This window comes from Euprymna scolopes, chromosome 19, assembly GCF_053919585.1.
Source record: "Euprymna scolopes isolate OS-2025 chromosome 19, ASM5391958v1, whole genome shotgun sequence".
NCBI lineage: Eukaryota > Metazoa > Mollusca > Cephalopoda > Sepiida > Sepiolidae > Euprymna > Euprymna scolopes.
In genome coordinates, this window is record NC_136500.1 from 144,556,824 (window position 1) to 144,574,518 (window position 17,695).

Genomic DNA, 17,695 nt, shown 5'->3' on the forward strand with positions numbered 1-17,695 from the left:
GCATTTCTCTAAAATATAAATATACTGATTGTTGTAAAAAAAAGTGGATTAATAAAAATCTTCAGACATACTTAGACACTAAAGGACCAAGCTGTTGCGAAAAACAAATAACATTATAAAAGTGACATTTTTTTTCCTTAATAAAACGCGCCCTAGTATATATTTTAATTATAATGAAATTAAATATTAACTCCAAGAGGGAGCAACTTGATTTCTTGTAACTTATATAAAATAAACACGAACATCTATATTTTTACACAGTATTTTTATTCTCGTTAATAAACATTAGTAAAAATAAGAAATACTTGATAAAAGTTATATTTTTGCAAAGTTATACGTATGTGCATTCACACTGAGAAACTTGGATACAATCGCTGGAAAATCAAGCTGGCATGAAGAGAACACCGGTTTGGCTTCATAGTTCTTTCATGTGAAGTTATTTAAAATCACTAAACTAAGCTGCAGTGCTCTGTGGCGTAGTGGTTAGCGTGCTGGACAATTCACATTATATTTTCACGTTCGCGCCGACCTACCGTAGTCGTTTTTTTTTTCCTAAACAACTGGAATGGACTTTTCTTGGTGGCCGAACTGTTAACGTTGCAGATGTTTTTTTTTCACACTTTATTTTCCTACTTTTACTCATGACTCCGGGTTTGATCCTTCCTACTTACCTACCATAACATTTTTAAAACTCCCCCCCGTCCCAGAAACAAACACTCGGGCAACGCCGGGTACCCCCGCTAGTATTAAATAAAGACGAAAATCTATATTTTTACACACTATATTTTTATTCTCGTTAATAAACATTAGTAAAAATAACGAACACTTGATAAAAGTTATATTTTTGCAAAGCATGCTGTCTTGTTCTAAATCAAGCTTAGTTATACGTATGTACATTCACACTGAGAAACTTGGATACAATCGCTGGAAAATCAAGCTGGCATGATATACAGTTAGTAGTCATTAATATAACAGAGTCTATTCTTAAAAATAAAGTCAAATCATAATGAAATCAATTTCGGATCCCTGGATCTCTTAAAAGGAACCAAAGTAAAATAATTTAAAGAGAGAAGGAAAAAATCAAAAACTCCATAGCAAATATATCCGGCAAACAATTGCATATAAACTTATCATTAGAATCTTAAATATGGCTCTCAGCTGAAATTTATAAGAGAGCAAGTAAATGCTTGGCATCGGCTTGGATGCTCCATCCCAACTAGAACAATGATGAGAGAAATAGTCAAGTGACCACTTAGATATTAAATATCGATGTGACGAAAGCAAGATTAAAATGTCAGAGCCAGGAGTGCCGCTTGTTAACATTGGATTTATTTCAATATGTAAAGATCCCTGCATAGACAATCTACCAAATTTCTAATTATACTGGCCTCAATCCGTATCTACTTTAGATTATGTTTAAGAAGGCCTCAAAAACAGTTAATGAAACGCGATACAATCTTCATATCCCAAAATCAGGCAAGAATGGCGCCCTAGCAAATATAGAGGCATATAAAAGCTCTTTATTCACCTGGTTACGTACAACATCTATGGATAATTATTGTCTGAAGTGCAGTTTAAATAGAACTAACAGGATGCAGAAGGAAGTGGTTTTGCACCAACAACCAATTATTGATTAACTGTCAATCAACTAACAATGTCGGGAATTTAAAAGTTGGATCGATTTTAGAATAACAAAAGTCCAGCATAGAATATGTTACAGTTTGAAATAAAAAAAATCTCACTACATAGTAAATCTAAAGGCCGTTTCACCAGACTGTTGAAGTAATTTTTAGTAAAATGCGATACAAACTTCATAGTCCAAACGAGTCTAACACAACACACTAATCTACCTTGACACTACCAAACATTGCTGTATATTGTGACACCTAGGCAGTGGCAGGTTGCCAAAGCGAAACGAATAATAACATTGTCAAATGTTTCTCAATAGAAAATATTTTAATATATGTGGTGTAAATGAAGAAAAAAGAAACAAGAACGACCGACCGCGTTTTTGTGTGGCTTACCTCGTGTTCATAATGAAGAAGAAAGAAACAAAAATGGCTGCCCTGTTTCTTTATATGCCTACAGGGTGACCACGAGGTATGCAAATGAGATGCTCCTGATTGGAGATAAAAGAGGAGTGATTTGGGGAAGTAAGGCATTCTGAAGTTAGATTGCGAGCAGAGAAGTTGTATTTGTAGAAGAGAAAAGTTGGATTCGGGGAGAGAAAAGCTAAAGTTGCAGAAGTTCGTTTTGGAGTGGAGAGAAGACGCGTCAAGTGGTAACCAGAAAGTGAAAGTTCGGACAGCAGTGTCACGCAAACGACAATATAGAAGAATAAAAAAATAAAATATATCAGTTTAAATTTAGTTCAGAAAAATAAACAAATGATGTTGGAATGTAAATTAATGGAACTGTACTTGTTATAAATGGTTTAAAAAAAAAACAATTGTTATAAATGGTTTTTAAAAAAAACAATTGTTATAAATGGTTTTTAAAAAAAACAATTATTATAAATGGTTTTTAAAAAACAATTGTTATAAATGTTTAAAAAACAATTGTTACAAATGTTTTTTAAAAAGCATTTTTTTATAAATGGTTTTTAAAAACAATTGTTATAAATGTTTTTTTGAAAAACAATTGTTACAATGAGTTTTTAAAGCTTTAGAATCAAAATACGGTTACAATGAAATACAATATGAGCTGGTTGGCGACGTAATAGAATGAACGATAAAACGAGTTATATAGTCACCTAGTCAAAGAAAAAGTCAGTCAGAGTAGGCGGAGTAAGTGTTTGGGTTGGCTACCGGACCTGAAGATAGATTTTTCTTTGTGTTTCGTGAAAGCAAATTGTTCAACTAGAAACAATGTAAAATATAATGAAAATAGCGTGCTGCACAAATGGAAGAAACAGACACGAAATAAAGTTATATGAGAATATAACATTTTTTTATATGAGAATATAACATTTTTATTTGAGAATATAACGTTTTTATATGAGAATATAACTATTTTTTTATATGAGAATATAACATTTTTTTATATGAGAATATAACTTTTTTTTATATATGAGAATATAACTGTTTTTTTATATGAGAATATAACATTTTTTTATATGAGAATATAACTTTTTATATGAGAATACAAACTTTTTATTATATTAGAATATAACATTTTTATATGAGAATATAACTATTTTTTTAGTGTTTCATTCAAAGGAAGATGTATTTCTTGGATCGTGACAACCACTAAGAGAGCGAAGGACAAGAAGTTAACATATGTTTCCCTTTATTGTTGTGTGCAATGCAGACAAAGATGTCTATTAGTCATGTTGAAAAGACTGTGTGGCATACAGTATTTCTCGCAGTTGGGATCAGTATCAATACGTGTATACATGCGCCTTCACAAATCAGCAGACGCTGTATGTAAACAAAACAGAAAAGAAAGAATGGGGAAAGGAGTGGCTGGTTACTTTTAATGCATCTAAAACCAAGCTTCTATCTTTACATCATCAACGTTCTGATCCCGATCTGGCATCAATTAAAATGAATGGCTCTCGTCTTGGGGAGGCCTAAAGTTTTGACAGGCTTCTGGGCTTGACCTTTACTCCTGATCTTAAATGGAATACATACATCAAATCTGTTGCCAAGGCCGCTGGAAAAATGGTCGGATCCTTCTATCGATCCAGTAGATATCTCGCTGCTGATGCAATTCTCTATATAAGTGCCAGATACGTCCAAGGATGGAATAGTGTTGCCACATATGGGCAGGAGCTGCTAGAAAAGACTTGTCCTGCCTTGATAGGGTTCAAAATAGACTTCGTGGCCTGGTGGGAGATGTCCTTTTCTCTTCGCTGCAACCTCTATCTCACAGAAGAGATGTTGGGAGTTTGTCTTTGCTTTATCGTTATTTTCATGGAAAGTGTTCGACTGAGCTTCAATCTATGATCCCCCCTCGCCAAACTTTCACAAGAAACACTAGACTAGCTGAAAACATTATCAATAATTTTCCCCACTCTTTATCTGTACCTAAACCTAAACATAGATTCCATGAACAAAGCTTCTTTCTTAGAACTGCAAGCCTGTGGAATTGTCTTCCGTTTTCCTGCTTTCCAGCTGTCTATAATATGGTTGTCTTCAAGTCCAACGTGAACAAGTTTCTGATGAGCCGTTCCACTTAAGTTAACAAATTTACCGAACTTCCATTACTATCGATTACTATATTGTCTTTTTGACTACTCTACACTCTTTAACCCTTATCCTTGAGTGGCCTATCGGCCTTGATAAGTGGGGACGCCTATGTAAAAAAAAAAACATTATACATACATCAAGAGACACATGTGCATGAACACAGTAACATAGACACTACACAACCTGACATGTATACATGCTGTGAAAAATATTATTAAGACTTGTGCAATTTGCACAAGTGACTTTATGCAAAGTACTCACTATTACTTGAGGAGAGGCTATATATAAACACTAGAAAAAACTTTGGCAGAGTTAACAAAAGAATTTACCAAAAGGACGCTCATGATTTGGGAGTAAGAGCATTTTTGTAAAACATATTCAACACATTTTATCAAACATTTTATCCTGCAATCACTAACATATGTGACCTTATTTTAAATTATTAAACCCTAAACACATATACTTTTGGAAGGGGATTTTCGTATTACTATTTGACACAATGTTAAAGCATTGTAATGCTTTGTGAGGTACATGTTTTACTGACGAACGCACACACGCATATATTGAACTTTCTAGTGGACCTCGTCTGCAGCCTTTGGAATATTTCTATATGTATCAGTGTCAACCTTGTTAAACGTTTAAAGCGTTTCGCGAAATTTAATTTCAAAGTTCATTTTTCAGCGATTGTCAGATGACTAATGTTCACAGATAAGTAATAAAATTATTTTATTCACGTATAACTTTATTCTGTTATTCATCCAATGTAAATAGTTATTGACAATCGTTTTATAAAGGATTTTAGTCAATAAACTACGTATACTTACATATAAACATATACATATGCACCATTGCACCAATAATAGGATTCTAGCAGTTGGATTTTCTTTTGCACAAGGAATCTTATTGTGTAGAATTTGAAAATAGTAAGATTTACACTTTCGAAACATTTAATTTATACATTTTTCTTTGGATCAGAGTAAGATTTGACTATTTTTTTACGACAAACATTGCTGAACTATAATTGATATGAAGTTTATCATTATGATCATATTAGTTTATTTGAATTTTGAATCTGTTAGCATGTGTTTTATACTTAGTAAACCTAAAATGTCAAATATTAAACACAAATCTAAACACTATTCCGATCCTATTAGCTTATTTATGAAAAATTAGTAACTGTTGAAAACTATTAGAAAAATTTTATGCATATCATGATACTAAAGCCTTTACGCTGACTGAAATTTGAATCTATTAGCATGTGTTTTATTTTTTATAAAAATAAAATGTCAAATTTTAAACAGAAATTTAAACACTTAAGGTTCCAGGTAACATTGTTTTTTTGTTTAATCGAACGGCACTTGTACAGTTTAATAAAGACATTAAAAATGAAAATATCGAAAAAAAAGTTTATATTGTACGTATCCGTTTTGGACTGAAAATCTCTGAAAAAAATGGTAAATATTCAGATTCATTACCACACAACACCGACCACTCTAATTTGTTTTTTTAGAGGTAATCGAGGTCGCTGACAACGAATCTGTTACTCAAACCGGGGGCAAATTTACCATTTCCATGGTATTAACCCCTGAACCCACGAACTACTTTCCGCCATTTTACAGCTTCCATTTACGCTACGGGCGCGCGGCAGCGTAAACGACGGCTTGCTTCACCTAGCAAACTGCCTTCTCACAATGGCGTACCAATCTTCCGTGGAAAATTTTAAATTAGATGAAAAAGAAATAAAACAAGAAAAAGAAAGCATTCCAATTAGAGGAGTAGGGGGTAAGTTAATTGTTTTTTGGATTTTTTTTTTCCAGAACATAGAATTTTCAAATTTTCAAAAAGTACATTATAGCACTTTTTGGGTGGAAAAAATTACGGACTGACATTTTTTAATGACTTACAATTAAAGAAAAGTACAACAAATTGGGGGCCCCTTTTTTTTTGTCTCAGGTAGTTTTTAATATGGCTTACAAAAATATAAGCACCAAACATTTTTATGTTTTTCGTTCTTTTTTTGCGCGAGGGGGGTTCAATTATAGAACTTATGTGGCTTGATATGTGCTTCTGCAGTTTAGTTAACTATTTTTCTGTAAGTAACGCACCGACATTTACCGATTAGGACACCATTTAACATTTTTCGAAGATTTTACTGTTTACATTGGGGGCGCGAGCGGGGTGGGGGGTGTTGGGGCGCCCCAATGTAAACAGTAAAATCTTCGAAAAATGTTAAATGGTGTCCTAATCGGTAAATGTCGGTGCGTTACTTTTTGAAAATTTGAAAATTCTATGTTCCAAGAAAAAAAGAAAAAAACAATTAAATTACCCCCCCCCCCTCTCCCCAACTTGGAGTGCTTTCCTTTTCTTGTTTTATTTCTTTTTCAGCTAATTTATATTTTCCACCCAAAAAGTGCTATAAATGTATTTTTGAAAATTAGAAAATTCTATATTCTGGAAAAAAAATTAAATTACATCCCCCCCCCCACAACATGGTGTGCTTTCCTTTTCTTGTTTTATTTCTTTTTCATCTAATTTAAAATTTTCCACGAAAGACTGGTACGCCATGTGAGAAGGTAGTTTGCTAGGTGAAGCAAGCCGTCGTTTATGCTGCCGCGTGCCCGTAGCGTAAACAGAAGCTGTAAAATGGCGGAAAGTAGTTCGTGGGTTCAGGGGTTAATACCATGCAAACAGTAAAGTTGCCCCCAGTTTGAGTATCAGATTAGTTGTCAGCGGCCTCGATTACCCCTAAAAAAAAAACAAATTAGAGTGGTCGGTGTTCTGTTGTAACGTATCTGAATATTTACCAAAAAAATTACTTAATTTAATCGAGTATATTTTATTTTATTTATTTTTTAAAAATTCTTTTACAGCGGGAAAACACGTTTTTATGGCAGCACCTTGAAGGTAGGGATCTTGGAATTTTTTGAGCACGCCATGGGGGAGATAACTCAATTTAAAGCGGCGACCCTCCCTCCCTATCTTTAATACTAGCTTTTTTTCCTAAAAATCGAGCGTTTTGCTCGGTATCATAAGAAATTGTTTTATTTTTCGATATAAAAATCAAAAAAACAACTACTTGATGAAATTAAGGGAATTTTTTTCAGCGAACTTCATTCCATATCGAATACATACAATATAAACTTTTTTCGATATTTTCATTTTTTTTATGTCTTGATTAAACTTTACACGTACCAATCGAACAGTATTATTTCAAAAAATGGAAAGATTTGAAAAAGTTGTTTATATAGTGATATAGTATATATCCTTAGATACTAAGAAGTTTAATAATGTTTTATGAATAAGCGTATGGTGACGAGAAAGGAAAAAAACGAACAACATAAGTTTAACTTTAAGTGATTGATTATTCAATCGTTTATTTTTTAAAAATAAACTAAGAAAATAAAATAAAATAAAGGAGTCATTTCGCTATCCGATCAGGTGGCATTCTTACTACCGGTGTAATACGACTTATGTCCTATTTTTCTCCATATCAGTTTCCTTAAATTGCAAGAGGGGCCGGACATTTTTACACGAGGAAGAAAATAATGATTACACCGTGTTACGATGATCCAACTTCTTTAGCAGCTGCTTTTTCTTTAAATAATTTTACGATTAAATTGTGTTTTTAATTTTTTAATTTTGATTCTTTTATGTTTCCATATATTTTATCTGTTAATGAATAGAACACGCAAAACAAAAGTTGTATCAATTTACTAAAAAAATCCTAACAGACAAAGCAATATTTTTTTTTATTTTGAACAAAAAAGAAAAAAAAAAAAAACGAATTAATCCCACTTTTTTGTCTTGAAATCATGAAATGAAAGGTAAGTTTTTTTGTTGTTGTTTTTTTAAAAACTATTTTACACTTAAAATATTCGTAAACATTAAAACAAGTTAATTTTTATTGCAATCAGTAAAAAAAATACTGATTCTGCCATGTCATTCTGACGTAAATAAACAGTATGACCCCCCCCCCAAAAAAAAATCTAAAAAATATTCACTCTGTCATTTATATTTTTCTCAAAAAATTGCTTAAAACTTATGTGATTTCCGAGAAAAATAATAATGTTTACCATAAACACAATAATTTCATTCAAAATTGCTCGAATTGTTACACATCTCTCACGCACACACACACACACACACACACACATACACAAAAGTTTTTTTTTTTTTCGATATTTAAGTGTTTTAATTAGGCACCGCCAAAAATGGCCGCAAAATCAAGTTATTGTTGTTTTTTAAAACTAAATTACATTTATTAAAATCCATTATTTCTGAGTAACTTTTTTTTTCCAGAAAGATAAAACCCTGAATTTTATCATATAGAAAACAGAATAATGTAAAACTTTTTCTACTATTTTTAATTCAATTTTAAATGTTAAATTTTCCCCAAAAGTTAACAATTGACATTTTTTTTCTTGCACAAAAAACGTACTTAAATATTTAAAAAAAAAAAGGGTTTTTGAAATAATTAATTTATTTATTTATTGTCTAACTAAGATTTAGGATGATTTTCTAAGAGAATATGCAAAAATATTATAATATAAGTACCTGAATTTCAAATAATTCCACTTATTCATATAGGTAACCAGATATTTCGCGTCGACGTAGAGTTCAGATCGACTCTGTTTACGTTTTCTTTTGATAAGAAGAAAACTATGGAAGACCAAACAGGCCAAAAAAACTTATTTTTCAGTGACGAAAATTTCAATGTATTATTAAGCTGAGGCTGGCCAGTACCAGATGGGTGACCATTTGTATGAGTTTGGTTTTTAATGTGTATGTGTGTGGGGGCCAGGCTCCCCAAAATGGGGGGGGGGCAATTTAAAGCAGAATAAAAAAAATTATTTCAGCGCGTTTGGTCCACCGTAGTCGAAAGGCGGCAAACGTTTTCAAACGAGATCGAAAAAAATGATGCTATTTTTAACACAAAGGGCACAATATTTATCGAATTTTTTTTTTGTATCGATTATTCAAAGCATGCCCTGTTTAATAATGGTCATGCATTAACAAATTTCCACATTTTCTTATGACATCGTATATGAAAATCATGCCTTTAATTTAATAGCCGATTAAAGTTTTCTGTAAAAATAACAAAGAAGATAATTCATGACAGTATGGTCCTCAGGGATTGTTGAATAATGACAGTGTAGCTGAAGCCATCTTACAATATGGCACAGTTCTGGACAAACCTCAATTTAAAACATACCTCTGACACCTACATTATATAAACCACACACGTAATATATAGTGCCAGCTCAGGACTGAGTTAAGCTTATCTAATCCAGTGCACATTGAACAGGGAAGTACAACCGCACAATATAGATTGTCTCATTAATCTGTAACAATGAAATAGTATTGATACAACACCTAAACATTTTAAAGGCCAGTCGATTTCACAGGTGAATTGTTACACCGATGCCTCCGTTCAGTCTCAAAAGACAAAGGATACTCCATGTAATTGTGAGGAAAGGGCTGCACAATTCCCAACCACACCTCTCCTGGATTGGCACTGCTTGAGTTCAGTGGCAAGGAGAAGTCCAGGACGACTGGAAACAATGCCGAGATAAGCGGAGAGCACATACAGCATTTAGAAGTCTTAAATGGTCACCCATCTGATATTGGCCATGCTCATCATTGCTTAACCGGGGAACTGGTGTGTCAAATGTGATTATGCTGTATACACACACTTTACATATAATACAACTTATCCAAGTTACTGGTCTATCCTCTGGACAACTTGTATTCCTCTGCCAGTTTCATGACGTTATACGATCCTTGCCTGCATTTCATAAACCACATGCAAAGTTGGTATGGTCCCTAATATGTTACAATATATCAATTAATAAATTCTCTTCAATTTGCAAAAAGGTTTTTACTATACAGTAAGACATAACTCTTAAAATCCTAAAAACTTGTGATTCAAGTTTAATTCCAGATTATTTATACAATTCATTAAGACATGAAGTACAGAAATTCCTCATCCACATTTCGCACATTAAATGACCAAGTAAAGTTTACTGTTAAAACAGTAAAAATGATCGTTAGTAACAATATGGTTACTTCGGTTTCGTTGAATTATTACATTTTTCTGATATAGTACTTATTTCTCCACTGCTAATTTTATATCATCCGAGCTTGCATCCACCCAACCCAGCAGTGCTTGCCTTTCTTTCTACACATATCACGGACCACAGTTCACATTTGCCATGGTCCTGGATATGACCTTAAACTATATCCAGTGGAGAGGCCCCAGCTTGCAGGCTTTGGGGAGTGTGGAGCCACCCTTTAATTGCCATTGCTCCCAGGTCCACTCTGACCTGGAGTGGTAGTACCTGTTAGGGTCGCAACTATGTGTTAAATAGAAACCGACTTGAAAGCAACAAATATATTCTATTAAAAAAATTTTCTTCAAAATCTTTGGAGTTAGCATTAAATAATCTGAAAAGGGTTGATGTGCCATAAAACAAAAACAACCAACCAAAATTTGCCATAAAAGAAATGAACTAAGACAGAAAGACCATCTACTGCTATGACATTTTTTTTTAGACTATTGCGTTATTTTTCCCAACTTGTTGCTCTTAATCAATTCGTTGTTCAGGTACTTCGTTATAGTGCATCACATTTTCCAGTACCTCCTTTTCTAAATATGTAGGATTGTGCAAATCTATTCCTGCTGTTCTTTCTCTCACATATAACCTTGCCAAAATGTGACGTTTCGATTACTGAAGATTTCGTATTATTATTATTATATTATATTGGACTCTATATGTAGTAATTATTTTTAAAGTTTTAAAAACTTACACATGCGGCACCAGCAAAAATCAACACAGAAACATTTAGCTTATGATTTACTTTTTCCTTTGATATTAATGCCTGAGCTATGAAGACATGTTTGCTGAGAGGCTAAAAATTAAAATTGAACCAATAGCTATTACGTTATGCCTGCATATTTGTCATGATGCTGTTCGATTTTCAGGGGGGAAATTCCATTTAAAAAAATTCACACTTTTGCACCGATTTTCTTCAGCGAAATCCAAATATAAAGTTTAGCATGGGTTCAAATACCTTATATATTAAGTTTCCTGTCTGTAGACCAAAAACTGACAGAGGAGTTTGGTAGGCATTTTTTTAAACAAATATATATGCCTACATAAATATTTATGGAAAGAGTTTTGTGTTTACTATAAGCTTTTTATGTAAATATTATAGTATAAATCATGCAAAATATCTGAATGAATAGTAAACTGAAGATGAATATGTACACAGAATAGTAAACTGAAGATGATCATCCCATAAAGAATAATAAAAAATGAAAGAGTCCGGTAAATCCAAGTAGCTGGTTCCCACCAGTTTTGGCAAAATAGCAAACAGGATCCTGAACAGAAACGTGCGTTCTATCCCAACCATCATCACTGGACCTGAGGTCATCTCGTCAGCATCAGACAAGGCCAAAATATTTGCCAAGAACTTTGCAACTAATTTTACCCTATACGATCAAGGCCATCAACTCTCCGTATTTCCTCCTATAACAGACAACACGCTATGCAACAAACAAATATCTGTGTGTGATGTCGCCAAGCTAATCAAGACCCTTGATTCCAGTAAAGCAACTAGCTCTGATGGCATTCCAATTAGAGTGTTGAAAAAGCTTTAACCAGATCCTGCCCCCATACTTACAAAACTGTTTAAGCGTTGCCTTAAAGGGAAGTGCTTTCCAACACCCTGGAAAACCTCATCAGTATGCCCTGTATTTAAGAATTCAGGTGATAAGTCATCTCCCTCTCAGTACAGACCAATAAGTCTCCTGTGTGTCATGAGTAAGCTGCTAGAATCCATATTAAATAGAGAAGTAGTCAACCACTTCAACAGAAATAACCATCTTAGTGACACGCAATATGGTTTCTGTTTTGCTAGATCTACAGCAGATGTGCTAACGGTAATATCTCATAGAATTAGTGAATCTCTCAACAAAGGCTTCCTTTCTAGGGCAATCGCTCTTGACATATCAAAGGCCTTCGATAAGGTATGACATAAAGGCCTACTGCACAAGATTTTCAACTACGGTATAACTGGAAATGTTTTCTCAATTATTAAATCATTTCTCTCTGATAGGCTCATAAGAGTAATGGTTGATGGGCGGAAATCAGAGGTTCACAGTATTAATGCTGGAGTCCCTCAGGGGTCTATCCTGGGCCCAACTCTCTTCCTGATCTACATTCATGATCTGCCAAAACACATACTTAAATTATTCGTTGATATCTATGCTGATGACACGACCATCTATGGCAACACATCAAAGGCTGTAAATGACAAAGTTCTCTCTGATTCTCTCTCCTCTGATCTTGAGCCTGTGGTACAGTGGGGGAAGAGGTTTAATGCATCTAAAATCAAGCTCCTATCCTTACATCATCAACGCTCTGATCCCCATCTGGCATCAATTGAAATGAATGGCTCTCGTCTTGGGGAGGCCCCATGTTTTGACAAGCGTTTTGGGATAGACCTTTACTCCTGATCTGAAGTGAAACACATACATGTCTGTTGCCAAGGTAGCTGGGAAAATGGTGGGGTGCTTCTAGATATCTCACTACTGACGCAATTCTCTATCTATATAAAAGCCAAGTACGTTCAAGAATGGAGTACTGTTGCCACATCTGGACAAGAACTGCTAAAAAACAGCCTATCCTGCCTTGACAGAGTACAAAATAGACTTTGTGGCTTAGTGGAGGATGATCTTTTCTCTTCCCTGCAACCTCTCTCCCACAGAAGAGACGTTGCGAGCCTGTCTTTGTTTTATCCTTATTTCCATGGCAAGTGCTCGTCTGATCTCCAATCTCTGGTCCCACCTCGCCAGTCTTTCACAATAAAGACCCGTGTAGCTGTAACCACTGTCAATACTTTTCCCCACTCTTTATCTGTGCTAAAACCAAAACGTAGATTCCATGAACAAAGCTTCTTTCTCAGAATTGCACGCCTGTGGCACTCTGTTCCGTTTGCCTGTGTCCCACCTGACTACAACCTGGATGTCTTCAAGTCCAACATAAACAAATTCCTGATGAACCGCCCCCTTAAATAAGACACTTTATCAAATCTACAATTCTAACTATTACTACGATACTATCCCATTGATTACTGTACACACAATAACCCTTATCCCCAAGTGGCTTCTGGGCCTTGATAAGTGGTGACCTCCGTGTAAACAAAATACACAAAAACCTCAATTTAGAGGAGTATAAACATGCTTATCCTACATGTGTTTAAGTTTAATATAAATTTAATGTTCAGCTGAATAAGACTGAACAGATATTTCAATATTTAATCTCACTAATATTTAAAACAATAAAATGGCTGTGGTTACAACTAATTTTTACTTTCAGATGAATTAAAGGTAAATGGATACTTTATAATGTTTTATACCCCAAACATGGTGCAATACCACTTAAACGTGAGGGGTATAATGCCATATATATGTAAGGGCCTATAATTTGGGAGAAAAACTACATGGATACTGTACAGTAAGGGAAGAAGCAAGATGTCTGTTTACATTACACTTGAACGTCTGCATTACAATACAGTAAAGGAAACACGAACCCAGGAGGGAATTCTTCAGTTTAGCAATTAGAAGGCAAAACCTATTTAAGTAGAAGGCTTTCCAACCTCTTGGGAACTCTACTATGTAGGGTTGATTTTTTTTTACGGTTTTTCATGGCATGGGTATTTTGTCAATGGGGTACACATGTCTTGACTTTATCAGAGCATATTCCATTAAAATACTTGTAAAGCAAAGACAAAGATAAAACATTTCAGCAATATGACAGTTTAAAATTTAGTTGATCGTGCATTGTCTATTAGATTGGATACTTTTTTATGAACTCTAAGAGCGAGATATTGACAGATGCATCGTCCAGATATGTCTACAATATTTCATACATGGGTGAATGGTAGCCTGGTAGATATATAGAATATTCTTATGTGTGAGCAACTTTCTAGCAATGTTCTCAATGTATTTGTTGTAATTAATGTTGACTGAATGTGAATCAGAAAAGTCTGACGAGTTGCACGATGATGTTCGCTCTACACAGGCCTGAACGCTTCTTTCTTAGAACTGCATGCCTATGGAACACTGTTCTGCTGGCTTGCTTCTTGACCGACTACAATATCGTTGTCTTCAAGTCCAATGTAAACGAGTTTGGAAAAGTCTGACGATGTTTACTTTACAAAGGTCTAAATTGTTTTGTCCACTTCCCCCCAGTAATCTGCTTTTATGGTGCCCAGGCACACCTCAAAATTACATGTGAGATGCAATTTTTCAAGAACTGTTCGAGACCATGGATATTAAAAGACCACAGTCGCCATCTTGGATATTTTTTTTCTTTCTCAGCGCGCACGATAGACAAACACAAGCATGTTTTTGCAGTAAGTCTTCTCTATTTTCCCCATAGAATGTTAAGCCAAGGAGTTTTAACAAAGAGATTTTAAGTAACGTATTATTAATAACGACAGTCAGTAGTTGAGAAGGATTTTTGTAATTTTTAAAAGAAAGAAGCTTTGTGTTGGCAACATTGAATGTTCTCATCTATTCACGTCCCAATTCCACCATGGACTGGAGGTTTTACTCGAAGGTTAAATGGTGTCATCAGCAAATGTATTCATCTTTGAGACAAATTCTATCAGAAAGGTAATATATGAATATAAGGAATAATAAAGGTCCAAGGACTGACGCTTGTAGCTCACCTGCATTTATATAATGTTTTAACATATGGCCATCGATGATAAATCTGGTTCACTCACATTTATATCATGTTTTGTCATACGAGCATCGAGTACAGCCTGGAGTTTTCTCTCATAACAAAGGATGTGATTATATTAAATATTTGTCCAGTAATAAAATAAAATTAAATTTCCAAAGAAGTCATTCGTAGCAGACCCTGTCTAATGCCTTAGATAATTCTAGAACTACTGCCCTATCCTCCCCGCCTTATCCAGTGTGTGGTATATACGTACAGAGATCATGATTAGGATATCTGCAGTAGAAAAAGCTTGGCTACATCCATATTGTTAGTCGGAAAGCAGTTTGGCATCAATGAGGTGACGAACTAATGCTTGAATAAGTAAAAACTCAAATATATTGGCGAAGAGACAGAGGGGCTAATGGGGCTATGATTGGGTGGATCAGTTCTTTCTACAGAATTTTTGAAAATTGGTATCAGAGAAACAATTTCCTAGCAGTCAGGAAAGCAAGATTCGGCAAATCATTTATTTGTTAAGAGTTGGGTGAGAACTGATTCAACCTCAGCCGAACATTACCTCCAGAAACAATTCTATTGTTAAAATGAATTCATTGCTATACCATTTGAATATCGAATTGTTAGTTTAACATATAGCATTGCAGGATTTTAAATTTAACTTTTCAGCATGGATGTTCAAATTCATATTGTGTGTGCATCGATGTATTGACGAGAGCAGTTCTGTACCATGATAAAGAAAGGTCGTGTGAGTCCCACACGAGGGAATAAGTGGGATCATAAAAGAAAATGTGAGGAACAGGTTTAGAAAGAAAGAATATATTGTACAAAAAAGTAAAATACAATGAAAAATTCTTGGTACTTTCCTACTGGTAAATTATGTAGTCTCACATTAGATTTTGATATTTTCCTATGAGATTATTAAAAACCTTAAATTTCACTTGCACCTACTTGTGAACATTTTTTTTTTTGTTGGTGTTGCAAATCGAGAGTTGGTAGTTTCTAGAAACAATCCTTCTGTATGAGAGTATAAAATGCTTAAAATTCTCTACACAGTTATTTTTTCATAATACATAAATTAAAAATGTGTTTCTACGAATAAAGATAAAACATGCATTTTTTACGTTCAGATCTATTAAGAATAAACCGATATTTCTCATCACAAAATCCTTAATGGAATAATAGGATTATTAGTGAATTTTGTAGCAAGTGTCCATATTTTCGTAATTTGCATATTCATATCAAGTATAAGTATATGTTTGTGTTTCGTAATTTGCATATTCATATCAAGTATAAGTATATGTTTGTGAAAGGGAGAATCAATTGTATGTAATAAAATCTTGAATCTATGGACATTTTCTCCCATTTTAACAATAGTTGACATAACATTAAGTTTCATATATATATATATATATATATATATATATATATGATTCTTCTGCTTCTTCCTACACAAAAAGAATCATCAAAATTACTAGATAGAACATATAATATATAAAGAAATATCTGTATCGATTCCTTCTTTGCCAATTCAAGCAAATAAAGCTGACAATAAACTAACAAGTTACAAATGTGTCAAATAAAAAATATTAACTTTCATTTATTTTCTATTTACAGATGTTCCTGACTGAACGCTATTTTGGAATTTCTATAGATCATTTTTTTACATATTTTATGTGGAAAAGTTTTGCTTAATATGAAAGACAACATCCACGTCAGTGAAAACATTTATTTTACTGGATATTACTATTAACACAATCCTCTGAAGTGGTGGGGAAAATCTGAACATCTTGAAGGTAATATTTATTATTGAGAAATATGTGTCTAATATTGAAATGCATCAAAACGTATGAAGAGATCGAATCACAAATTGATGAAAAGTATGTGGACTTTGTGTAGTATGAGAAACCATAGCACTAATATATATGTAACACGTGATAACTGCTATATTCTAATAAATAACAGGCGTTTTCTCTCAACATGAAATAAAATCACTTCCACATCTCTGAATTTAAACTAAAAGTGAGGATAAAATGATATATTATCTATAACTATATTGCTGATGTTTTCTTAAAATTAATTTTATTAACACAAGCAAGTATACAGAGAGAAAAACATATTTCTGTGAAATATATGGATAATCTTGTTCTTATGAGCTAAATTTTTACACTAGGGAAGATCAACATTCTTCTGAAGTGTGTGGATATTCTTTTTCTCAAAAACCAAATTTAGTAATACATATGAGGATGCGCACTGGGGAAAAGCCACATTATTGTGAAGTGTGTAGATATTCTTTTTCTCGGAAATCCTCTTTAGTGAGACATATGAGAACTCACACCGGGGAAAAGCCACATGCCTGTGAAATGTGTGGATTCTCTTGTTCTCGAAAATCAGATTTAGTGACACATATGACAGCACATACTGGGGTAAAACCACATGCTTGTGAAGTGTGTGGATATTGTTTTTCTGGAAAATCAATGTTAGTGAGACATATAAAAACGCACACTGGGGAAAAACCAAATTCATGTGAAGTATGTGGATTCTGTTGTTCTCGAAAATCAGATTTATTGACACATATGAGAACTCACACTGGAGAAAAGCCACATTCTTGTGAAGTGTGTGGATGTTCTTTTTCTCGAAAATCAGATTTAGTGACACATATGAGAACTCACACTGGCGAAAAGCCAAATTCTTGTGAAGTGTGTGGATACTCCTGTTCTCGAAAATCAGATTTAGTGATACATGTTAGAATGCATA